The following is a 13,182-nucleotide window of genomic DNA, read 5'->3' as shown; positions in this document are numbered from 1 at the left end:
GGCCGTCACCAATCTTTGCTTCAGTTCTTGAAAGTTGTTCTCGTATTTCTCTGTCCATTCAAACTTCTCAATCTTACGAGTAAGCGCGTTAAAGGGGCTACTATCTTTACGAATTTGAACGAACCTCCGGTAATAACCGGCCAATCCTACCTCTGGTAGTCGCCCTAACCATAGTCATCAATTCCTCAGTGGTCCTTTATTCATTCTTGTCAGGATCCTCCACGGGATTCTTCTCAGCAACAATCCCTTCTCGGACAACATCTTCAACCGCTACATCCTCAATATGAACATCATCCGGTCCCGCGTTAGGACGCTCTATCGGATCCATAATATGATCTCCAATAAGTAATAAAACAGCATCGCGTTGTTGCTCCTCAACCTCAGGGTTCGGAGCCCCGCTACCATATACGATAACGAACTACGCTTCTATCACGATATTTATAAGGGTTCCCATAAGGGTTTTAACTGTCAGTACTACGTTAGGTAGTCCGACTATGAACTTGGCAAGAGTTCTTATTATCTTAGTGAACTTATTATTTTAACGTCATATCATCTCTGAGGTTTATAACGCTTAGCTCTGATACCATTTCTGTAACACCCCCAAATCCGGGGTCGGGGATCCGGGTTGTCACGAGTTCCATTTCCCTTAATAACACCCAATCTTAATAAACAATCAAATACTCTGTACTGTGACCCCACAATAAACACACACACCACAAGTTATAGTCTCAGAGATGAATATCCAAAAATAACACAAGTCATTTTATTCCACAATTATAAGTCATTACACCTCAAAAGGGTTTCTGAATAAATTTACATATACTTTGCCATTATTACAATTCATAAAGATACATAAGTCTGGTACATCAAAAGTTGAAAGCCTAGCCTATTGGTAGTTCCTACCTCAGCTACAACGACATCAACGCCTATAGAAAACTGCGGAACGTTTCCTATCCGCTCCCGAATTGGGAGCTTGGTCCTGTTCATCTTGTCTATCTGATGTTGTGTGATGAAAGAAGAAAGCAAGGGTGAGCAACAAGCCCACCGAAATAGTATGTATAATAATTTACAATATATGAGCATTCTCATAGTACTCAAGAAAGTCTTGGTTAAGAAGAAATGAACCAAGTTGATATCTTAACGCGACCAAGTCGCAAAATATTCAGTATATACATACATATATACAGAGTTCCAGTTTATAACTGTATAAAAATATCGTTGCAAGGTGATCTCATATATCTAACCTTGTCTCAACGTTTTTTTGAAAATCTTTGACATGCATAATATAATCATTTACTAGATATATGTTCAAAAGATGAAGTTACAAGATACTCCAATATACTTATATCTTTTACGAATACTACTTGCACTACCACCGTTCAAGGTATAATCCGTTTAAAAAGTTCATCACATAGATGAGACTACAAGATAAGATTTGAATATATTCAATCCTTGAAATATCATTTGAAAGAAATGAAGTTACGAGATACTTCATTAAGTCCTAATATATATATACACCTGTATATATATACATTTCATACACTCCTTGAAAACCTCTGTTATGAAAATTATAAACAGAGTTGCAATATCCAATGAATTTTGGAAAGGAGAAAACCTTGGCATAAAACTGATATCTTGATGATCAGGCAAAGATACCAATAAGTAACCTTTTCTACTAGTGGATGGACGAATTCCCCACTGATCATCACCCTGGCCGCAATAGGACCTTATGCTGGACTGCCACTCAGCCACTTACGCATTTGATGGACTCCCACTGAGCCACTTACACTTTCATGGACGCCCACTGAGCCCATGTTGCTTATGCCGACTCAAATAGATGAACTTACTTCCCGAACGATGGGCAAGTAATCAAGATTTTTTCTCAAAACAGCAACCTCGTTGCGAATGTAAAATACACCACTGAGCCGGATTCCTCAGGTTTTGAGCGAGTATTTAAATCCCCTTCGAAAGGAAGATCTTAAATATCAAAATGAGTTTTGGGATCCGCTCTAACTTTTAAAAATTATTTTGAAGAGTCGAAAATATTTTTAAGAATGTTTGGAGTAATATTGATTTAATGAAATAAACCAATCCCGATATATTAGAAAATATATGAATATTATTATCTAAATAATATTCCCATAAGGATAATCTTTATAAAAATAATTTGAAGTAGAAGTTTTAAAACACTTACTTGAAATGAATAATAAATAACCAAAGATATACTTATACGAAAGTACGATCTTTATTTGAATAATCGAAAATAAGTTTGATTATCGAAACATTATTCTTTAATAAAATAAAGAATATTATTTAGTAAATAAGCGGAGTCATAAGTCCTCGAATGAATATTTAAAATAATATTCATTAAATAGAATAAACAGAGTCATAAGTCCTCGAATGAATATTCAAGATAATATTCATTAAATAAAATAAACCGAGTCATAAGTCCTCGAATGAATATTCAAAGTAATATTCATTAATAAAAATAAAGTTATTGAATAAACCTTATTCGATTAATAGTTTTGAAAACTATATCCATATATATATAATATATATAATATACTCAGGAACATCGACTCCCGCTTTTAGAATATGTTCACCTTTGGGTCCCCTATACTAAGGGTATACGCAACTACTGCTTATCTCTAGCATAGGTATTATGCAATTATAAGCATTGAAATCAACATATAGATATCAAGATTACGAAACAGACATGCATATAAACCATATCAGCATGCTCCAATATATCGCAAGATTTGCTAATTAATCATCATGTATATATCACAAGATAATGCATATACATATATTTACATCACAACAACAGTATAACGGGTAGAAAACTTGCCTGAGCGACTGGGGGTGATAAAAGGCCTGGGACGAGTCTGGTAACTTATAAACATCATATAAGTTGGAATTAAATCAAAGTCGCTTATGAATCTATACTTTAACCAATTAGACCCTAACGTTCACTTTCGCGCTTAACGATTCACTTAGGTCGCTCGAGTACCCTCGGCTCCACTATTTTTAATAAATTAACCATTAGGAATTTTAAGGCAATTCTTTCGCGAGTACCCTACCAACTGCCTAATCCACTTTACATAATTGTTTCATATTCCAATTAGTCATTTAAGGGCCTTAACCAAGGTTTCAAAGTAAGGCGAGGGGTAATGATTCGGTCGCAAAATGCCGTTACTTAAAACGGTCGTTTCTCCTAAACCGTACATCAGATTCAAGCGAACCACATATCAAAATGAAGCTCGTAAAATGAACTATTTAATCATGGCAATGGTCAAAATCTAACAGTGAGTTCACGGGTCCTGATGTTAAGAACAAAAACAGTCTAAAGTAAATCGGGCATTACGACGGCTATGTTTACGCGATTACCAAATTTTATACTACTACAAATCAATCCACAATCAATCCACAATCATTACTACAACCAAACTCCATCCATTCACTACTACAACAGCCCCAGCATCTCAATATTTCCAATTTTTACTACTTCTCAATCATGAACTAAGAGCTTACTTAAGTTCATTAACTACTAATCAAGATTTACAACTCCAAAAACATTACAAAACCAACCAATCTCTAAATACACAATAATCATGCCTCTCATGAACTATACTACTCATAACAAGCTCTTAACATTTAATAATTATGCTAGGTTAAGAGATTATACCTTTCTTGTGAGTAGGAGTAAGTAATGAGCTTGAAACAACCTTGGAAAATCCTTACTAAAGCTTTATCTAAACAAAAACACAAGATCAAAATTTCAAGTTCTTGATAAACACTATTCACTCTCTTCTTCCATGAATTATAGGAAGAGATTGTGAAGGAATTTGAAGCTTAGACTTATAGGATATCTATATCTATGTACAAGGAACCTTAGATAATTACCTCACTAATTAACAAAGCTTGGAACTTGAATTTGAGTTTTTCTTTCTTTGAAATGGAGATGAAGCCGAGAGCTCTTCTTGAAAAGGTGAAGTCAAAATGTGTTTTTGTGATTTGTGATTTGTTTTGTTGGTTGTTTTGCCTTTTGTTTTGCTTAATTACCTTTTAACCATGGTAAATTTTGTGTGGTTTATAATCAACCAACATTTCCTTCCCTTAGGTCATGCTTATATCATTTTCCTATGTCATCTTCCCACACTTGTCCTCTTCTTGTTGGTGTGGTGACATCATCATCACTAACCTCTTTGATTAGCTCCTAATTACTTGGCTAATGACCGCTGATCTGTTATACGGTTCGCTTAACTTTCGTTCTCGTTTATCGTTTGAGGGATCATACCCGGGATCTTATTACTTGGGTTTCCTTAACCTTTCTTAGTACATTATATTCCTTTTATGATCCTCTCTTATAATCCTTGAATTTAAATCCTTTTTATCCTGTTACCTTATACTCAATTCTTTCGGTATCTGGTGGATTTTCGGTAAAAATCAAAGTGTTCGAATGTGGATTCTGACGATCTTTACAGACACTTATATACCATATAGAGTTCTAATAAGATCTCAGAATAACAATAGAAGAACCCGTACATAGTGTGGCATGAAAAGTTTTCTTATTCAGCATAATCAGCAAAAACACTATTCATAAGGGTTACAAAAAGTTCAAAATTTTGGGGTTATTACACCACACACTACTAATCCTTACAGTATCACCCCCAAACTTAAAATTTTCAATGTCCTCATTGAAGGTAATAATAAGGATACAAGGCATACCTAGTCGTAGGTAGGATCACCCTCCTCGGGTGGAGAATCAGGTGGCGGTACACAGAATCCGCTGCAAATACAGGCCAATCGACCTCGACACCAGTGGCCCGGAAAGCAGTACCTAAAGCATGTATTAACTCCATTGTAAAACAACTGTGAATGTCGTGCATCGCATCCATGCGCCTAGTCAATCGCCTATAGTGCGCATCTCCAAGTCCAGTCATATCCCCTATATGCTGTGTACGAGAATATCTAGCAGTTGCACGAGAGGATCTAGTGGTTGCCTCCCGTACCTGAGAAGAACCCCCTGCATATGTCTGGTCAGCTGGATGGCCACCCGGTAGATGATCATATGTATAAACCAATCCCTTCTCATGGGCTTTACCGCCATACCACTCCTGCATCACCAAAATCGACGAGCTATAAATGGGAGCACTCGGCATCTACAGTTGCTCATGCTCGGGCCACCTAACACCAACCGAAGTACACAACTTCGAACAATGGAGGCATGAGGAATCGCTCCCGTGGTACCCCCTCGCAGAAAATGCAGCATACTCTGATGAATCACGTAGCCAAGATCAATATATTCTTCATTCAAAATCCCCCACAGCAGAATAGCCTGATCCATAGTAACCTCGTGTGAAAGTGAAGATGGAATGATATTAGCACGCACAAATAGGTTCCAAGCCCTGGCCTACCTGTGCATACAAGAAGCAGGAAAAGTAAGTGGCTCAGTGGTGCCTGCTTTGTAGTTCCACTCCGTGCCTGGAACACACAAATCTGCCAAAATATAATCCAAGTCCAAGTCCTCCCTAGTCTTCTGTACCCAATCATCAGCAGTCCTAGGCCTTGCGGGTTGATTTATAACCCGACGAATAGCAGTCGAATGATAATTTACAGTCAACCCACGAATAATAGAATGCCCATTCTTGTCCTTCTTAGCATTTGCGTAAATTTCCCGCACAATGCTCATCGGAACCGCAACGGGTGTCTCATAGAAAGTCTGCCAACTCTTCTCAACAACCATCTCCAACAACTTCCCATCCTGAGCCGTGGGTAAAAATCCCATTTCCTTAGCAATCAGCTTCGACATAAACCTAGTGAACTCCGCCTGAGCCTCCGGTGAAGTAAATCTGTTCTCCGTGTTAGTGTTTGTGCCCTAGAGACAACACTATTATGTTTATATTATGAAACATTTGGATTATTAATTATGATTTTATGGATTATTCTTTAAGTAATTTATTATATCTTTATTTTCTGCAATAAAATATTAGATTAATAAATGTCCTTGGAATATGATATGTAAATCTATATCTCTAAGTACGTTACTTAGAAATGAGATTATGAGAATAGTATTAATATTCCTAAAGGTCCCTAGTCAAGTATTATTGTTAAGGGACGATAATAAATACGTTGAGACTAGTGTGTTTATTGACTGATGATCACATCTCATTGATCATAGGTATAATGATACTAAAGTCAAAATACAGGCACGTGTATTAAATACATGGTGCTGGATTGACTCGTGAGATACTACATGTTTAATGATGTATTGGTCCTTAGACCTGAAATCATTATATTTCTATACGAGAATTAATATACTTTCATACTATTGAAAGTTATCCTTGACCGGGTAATCATAAAAGTAGACATTGGGTATATTATGAATCGTATGAGAAATATGAATGATCTAGATGGGATTTAGCCCTCCTATTTTTAAGGAGTGATATTATTAGCCTCTTGATTGAGTAAGACTATAAAATGCATGATTGTGCTCAAATACTGATTTTTTAATAGTTTACTCATTGATCAAGGAAAGAAGGATTAAACGTTTGCAGAGGATGGCACAATGCATGCCTCGAGTTTGATCTATAATATAAGGCTAAAGGGATTATATCACATTGTACATTATTCACGAAAGGTTTAGTCGAATCAACAATTATTATTACTACTTGGGGAGCAATGATGTATTACTAGATGCCACTCATTATTTATAATTTTATTATTAGAAAATAAAATTATCTCCAACGTAATAATAACCTAAAGGGTCACACATAAAAAACGTTTAAACGGATTATTATTTAAATTGTGAATTTAAATATTTTATTATTATTTATTCGAATTTAATTAATTAAGTGAGACTTGATTAATTGTAAATATATTAGAATTTAATAATAATATAAATCCAAAACATAATGGGTCTTCTAAGAAGCCCATTAGGTTTAGGGTTGGCCCTAATTCTATCTCCCCTATATATACATTAAGATGTATAATTTTAGGGTTAGCGGTTGCATCACGGTTTAGAGAAAAAACCCTAGCATCTCTGTATCTAAGAGAGGCTAGAGAGACACAGAGATAAGGAGGCAACCAAATCGGCTAGTACCAACTACGGTGATCGTTGGACGATCGGATATTCGTGTGGATACCTTTGGAGAGCAGATCTTCAAAAGGAGGGTTGCTATGTTGGTTCATCAAGAACAGGACGTCCATCACAATCAGAACGAAAGCTTTATTAAGGTACATGATCTTATTCTCTATAATCATCCATTATTTATTCATAGATCATGCGATAGGGATTCAAAATTTTTGTTTTTCCACTGCGTTTATATGCTCGAATCCCTATCTCCGTGCCATCCACACTAGAATCCTCGGTAGATGAGGGATGGGTGCTACTACTCCTCATGGTTCGTGCTCTTTTGGGTGCCATAATCACAAGTGATAGCGATTTGGGTGTAAGTATTGTATGTAGGAGAAGCTAGGGTTTGTATGTATATAAGATGGGTGTGTATAATAAGAAGTGAATATGGAGGAGAGTTATATAGGGGGCATGAGTTATAAGGGCTGTAGAAAATGGGAAGGTTTAGGGTAAAATTCGGGTGGGGCTGTTGTGTTTTTGTTTTTTTGTTTTTTCACTCTTTTTTTTCTTTTCCAGGGACATCGCGCGGGCGCGCTTGATATGGGTGTGGGTGTGCCGCCCTTCTAGAAAAAATTCAGCTTTTTGATTTTTTTTCTTCAGCAAAAATACAACAATGCATGGGTTGCCTCCCATGAATCGCTTGTTTTACGTCTTTAGCTTGACGTGAAACTTCGAAATCAAGTCATAGAAAGAAGGGCGCTCACCACCTCACGGTTCGCCGTATCTCCATGATAATGCTTCAACCTCTGACCATTTACTTTGAACGCTTGGTCCGGATGCTTATCAAAAATTTCCACAGCTCCATGTGGAAACACAGTTTTGACAATGAACGGACACGACCACCATGACTTAAGCTTTCCTGGAAAAAGTCGAAGACGAGAGTTAAACAATAGAACTTGCTGACCAAGCACAAATGTCTTTTGTACTAACCTCCTATCATGTCATCTCTTGACCTTCTCCTTGTATAACTTGTTGTTTTCATAAGCCTGTAGCCGAAATTCGTCGAGTTCATTAAGTTAGAGCATTCTCTTTTCTCCAGCAACTTCCATGTCAAGATTCAGCTTCTTCAAAGCCCAATATGCTTTATGTTCTAGCTCCGCATGCAAATGACATGCCTTACCATATACCTAGAGGAGTCTTGAATATTGTTCTGTAGGCCCAAACAACTTCATCTAGATTCAAAGACCAATCTTTCCTTGACGGACTCACGACCTTCTCCAAGATTCGCTTAATATATCGATTAGAGACTTCAGCTTGCCCATTAGTTTGAGGATGATAAGTTATGGCCACACGATGATTCACATGATATCTTTCCATTAATGCAGTAAATTTGCGATTGCAGAAATGCGATCCCTCATCACTGATTATGACCCTTGGAGTTCCGAAACGTATGAATATCTACTTATGAAGAAAATTGATCACCACCTTAGCATCGTTGGTTGGCAAAGCTTTAACCTCAACCCATTTAGACACATAATCCACAGCCAAAAGAATATATTGATTATTGTATGATGAGACAAATGGCCCCATGAAGTCGATTCCCCAAACATCAAAAATCTCAACTTCGAGAAGCACATTGAGAGGCATCTCGTCTCTCTTGGACATATTTCCAACTCGTTGGCAGCGATCACATCTCAACACGAACTGATGAGCATCTTTAAACAAAGTAATCCAGAAAAATCCCGCTTGAAGGATACGAGTAGCTGTCTTCTCTCCGCCATAATGGCCACCATACACATTAGAATGACAGTCTCGCAAGATACCCTCCGTCTCACTATACGGAATGCATCACCTGATAATCTGATCTGCCCCCTGTCTAAACAAGAATGGCTCATCCCATCTATACCACTTCACCTCATGTAGAAACTTCTTCCTTTGAGCATAAGAGAGTTCTGGGGTAATAACATTACTCACAAGATATTTTACAATATCTGCAAATCATGGTTCTTCTTCTTGCACCCCAAAAAGTTGCTCATCTGGAAAAGATTCATTTAACAATGTCTTATCCTGTGAAGCTTTGCCTTGATCTTCCAAATGTGAGAGATGATCCGCTGCCTGATTTTCTGTACATTTCCTGTCTTTGATTTCCAGCTCGAATTCCTGTAACAAGAGAATCCATCGAATCAATTGAGATTTTGAATCTTTCTTCGAGACCAGCTATCGAATAACAACATGATCAGTGTAAACTGTCACTTTTGTCCCAACCAATAAGATTGAAATTTCTCGAAACAGTAGACAATCGCCAAAAGCTTTTTCTCTGTAGTAGTGTAATTCAGTTGAGCATCATTAAGGCTTTTACTAGCATAGTAAACCACATGAAAAATATTCTTCTTTCTCTGGCCAAGAACAGTTCCAACTGCAAAATCACTAGCATCACACATCATCTCGAAGGTCTCATTTTAATCAGGTGCAGTAATAATAGGTGCTGTAGTCAAACTCTTTTTCAAACTCTCGAGAGTAGCCAAACATTTCTTCATCAAATTTGAAGGGAACATCCTTCTCCAACAGACTGCACAAGGGTTTAGAGATTTTGGAGAAGTCTTTGATGAATCACCGATAAAATTCCGCATGACCAAGAAAAGTACAGATTTCTTTAACTGAGATTAGTGGATGAAGATTTTCAATAACCCCCACCTTGGCCTTGTCCACTTCAAGACCTTTGCTAGATACCTTGAGCCCAAGAATGATACCCTATTGAACCAAGAAGTGACATTTTTCCAAGTTGAGAACCAGATTGGTCTCAACACATCTTTTCAGCACCAAGCTAAGATTATGCAAACACTCATCATAAGAAGTCCCGAACATAGAAAAGTCATCCATGAACACCTTCACATTAGTACCAATCATGTCTGAGAATATGGCCATCATTCATCTGTGAAAAGTAGCAGGTGCACCACAAAGTCCGAAAAAAACTCGACGGAAAGCGAAAGTGCCAAAAAGACAAGTAAAAGTGGTCTTCTCTTGATCTTCTGGGGTAATGCAAATCTATTTATAGCCTGAATACCCATCCAGAAGAGAAAAACACTCATGGCCGGCCAACATGTCAAGCATTTGATCAATGAATGGAAGAGGGAAGTGATCCTTTCTGGTGGCTTTATTCAGCTTCCGATGATCCATGCATACTCTCCATCATGTGACTGTCCGAGTAGGAATGAGCTCATTCTTTTCATTAGCAACAACTATAATGCCTCCTTTCTTAGGCACACTCTACACTGGGCTCACCCATGAACTATCAGAAATAGGATTGATGATCCCTGCATCCAGCCATTTAAGAATTTATTTCTTCACTACCTCCTTCATGATAGGATTGAGTCTCCTCTGTTGTTCAACGGTTGGTTTACTTCCTTCCTAAAGTAGAATTTTATGTATGTAATATGAAGGCTGATTCCCTTGATATCTGCTATAGTCCATCCGATTGTTGATTTAAACTCTCTTAGAATTCTCAAAAGCCTGTCTTCGTCACTATCTGAAAGGTCAGATGCCATAATAACAGGCAAAGTAGATGCATCACCTAAAAACACATACCTCAAGTGATCAGGAAGTGGTTTTAGTTCAAGTGTGGGAGCTTCCTCAATAGATAGTATGAGACACTCCTGAGAATTTTTAAGCTCTGATAATCCAAGAGACTCGGATGGCAAGTCCAATCTCCTTTTCCAAGGAGATGCATTCAAATACTGCAGTTGTTCTTCCCTTTTTTCATCTTCACTGTCAGATTCCCCTATTAAGGATGTCTTTAAGGTGTTAGTCCTTAACAATTGATCAAGCTCCGAATTCACTACAGAGTCGACCAACTCTACTTTAAAGCACTCCTATTCATCAGTAGGGAATTTCATTGTATTGAAGACATTAAAGGTAACGTCCTGATCTTGAACCCTCATAGTAAGCTCACCCTTCTGCACATCGATCAGAGTTCGACCAGTAGCTAAGAATGGTCTCCCCAAGATAATGCGAATCTTCTTATCTTCCTCAAAGTTCAGAATGATAAAATCAGCAGGGAAGATAAGTTTGTCCACCTCAACCAATACATCCTCCACTACACATCGCGGATAAGTGATGGATCGATCAGCCAGTTATAAGGACATGTTTACAGGTTTTGGATCAGGAGGACCAAGTTTTTTGAAGACAGACAATGGCATCAGATTGATGCTAGCTCCCAAGTCACACAAGCACTTGTTCAAAGATAAGTTTCCAATAGTGCATGGTATCTTGAAGCTTCCTGGATCTTTAAGTTTAGGAGGTAGTTTCTGTTGCAGCACAGCACTGCACTCTTCCGTTAGAGCAACGGTTTCCAACTCCTCAAGTTTATCCTTCCGAGAAAGAATACCCTTCATGAACTTACCATAGCTTGACATTTGTTCTAGAGCTTCTGTAAAAGGTATGTTAATATGCAATTTCTTGAAAACCTCCAGAAACTTGGCAAATTGTTTATCGAACTTCTGCTTCTGAAGTCTTTTAGGATATGGAGGAGGCGGATAGACTTGTTTATCTCCTGTATTTTTCACAGGAGTAGTATTTTCAGTAGAAGTCTTCTTCGAGTCCGCTTCGACCCCCTTCTGATCAGCTGTTTCCTCAAAAATTGCATTTTCTGAAGCGGGCAAGGGCGCGGGCGCGCCTTCTTCTGGAGAAAATTTTTAGATTCTTCATTTTGATGATTTTAAGGGCTAGCGATTTTTCCAGACCTCAAGATGATTGCCTTCAACTGTTCCTTGACTTCCCTCTTTCCTGGATTAGCTTCTGTATCACTAGGAAGAGTTCCTTATGGTCGGTTCAATAAAGAATTAGCAATTTGCCCTATTTGATTCTCCAGAGTTTGATTGAAACCGCTTGGCTTTTGCACATCAGCCTCAACTCCTCCAATTCAGATTTTTCATTCGAAGATAGACCCGCACCTCCATGAGATTGTTGTTGCATTCCCTGTGGCTGAAATTGTTGCCTTGGTGCAAACTATTGCTAAAAACTAGGAGGATTGAAAGGCTTGTTTCCAAACTGCTGGTAAGGCTGTTGCATACCACCCTGATTATTGCTCCCGCTGAAGTTAGGGTGGTTGCGGTTGTTAGGATGATAAGTGGAAGGAACTGGTTGCTACGACCTCTGAAAGTTGCTCACAAACTGAGCTGATTCACTAGATATAACACATTGCTCCGTCGCATGCGAACCTGCATAAAGCTCACAAACACTAGTTATCTGATGAACACCATAGTTAGCCAGAGAATCCACTTTCATAGTTAACGCCTTTAGTTGAGCAGCTATAGCCATAGCTGTATCCACCTCCAGAATTCCTGCTACCTTGCCTTGTGGTAGTCTCTGAGTTGGATTCTGATATTCATTAGCGGCCATCATCTCAATTAGCTCATAAGCTTCCTCATAGCTCTTAGCCCATAAAGCTCCACCTGATGCTGCATCGAGCATAGGTCTTGACTATGTTCCCAAACCATTATAAAAGCAATTTATCACCATCCAGTCAGACATTCCATGATGAGGATACTTCCTAAGCATCTTCTTGTAGCACTCCCAGACTTCACATATAGATTCACCTGATTGCTGCGCAAATTGAGTAAGAGCATTCCTGATTGCAGCTATCTTTGCCATAGGGAAGAATTTATTAAGAAATTTCTGAGCAAGATCCTCCCATGTCATAATAGATCTGGTGATAGAGAGTGCAACCAGCTCTTAGCTTTATCCCTCAGAGAAAATGGGAAAAGTCTCAATTTCACAGGATCTTTAGAAACATTGTTGAATTTGAAGGTGTCGTAGATCTCGATGAAATCCCTAATATGCATATTAAGATCTTCCGTTGGAGAACCCCCAAACTGGACTGAATTCTGTACCATCTAAATCGTGTTAGGCTTGATTTCGAAGGTATTAGCTGCAATAGATGGCCTGACAATGCTAGATTGAATGTCATTGATTTTCAGTTGAGAATAATCCTTCAACGCTTTCATTTCTGTTGCTGGTTCTCCCATTGCAACAAAAACTTCTTCTTCAACTTTTTCAACTTCTTCAAAAACTTCTTTTTCCTATTCTTCAACTTCGTCTAATGTTTCCTT

At 38.1% G+C, this 13,182-nt stretch overlaps 1 non-coding gene across 1 annotated transcript; it reads left to right on the top strand.

The window, feature by feature from the left end:
• The first annotated feature begins 12,602 nt into the window (after window positions 1–12,602).
• LOC141683223 (small nucleolar RNA R71) lies at window positions 12,603–12,709 on the top strand. The gene has a single exon (XR_012560169.1). It is a non-coding gene; the product is annotated as a small nucleolar RNA R71 (small nucleolar RNA).
• Window positions 12,710–13,182: the final 473 nt, after the last annotated feature.

This window comes from Apium graveolens, chromosome 1, assembly GCF_009905375.1.
Source record: "Apium graveolens cultivar Ventura chromosome 1, ASM990537v1, whole genome shotgun sequence".
Taxonomy (NCBI): Eukaryota; Viridiplantae; Streptophyta; class Magnoliopsida; order Apiales; family Apiaceae; genus Apium; species Apium graveolens.
The sequence above is the reverse complement of the archived record's forward strand: the minus strand, read 5'-3'. Positions and strand labels throughout refer to the sequence as shown.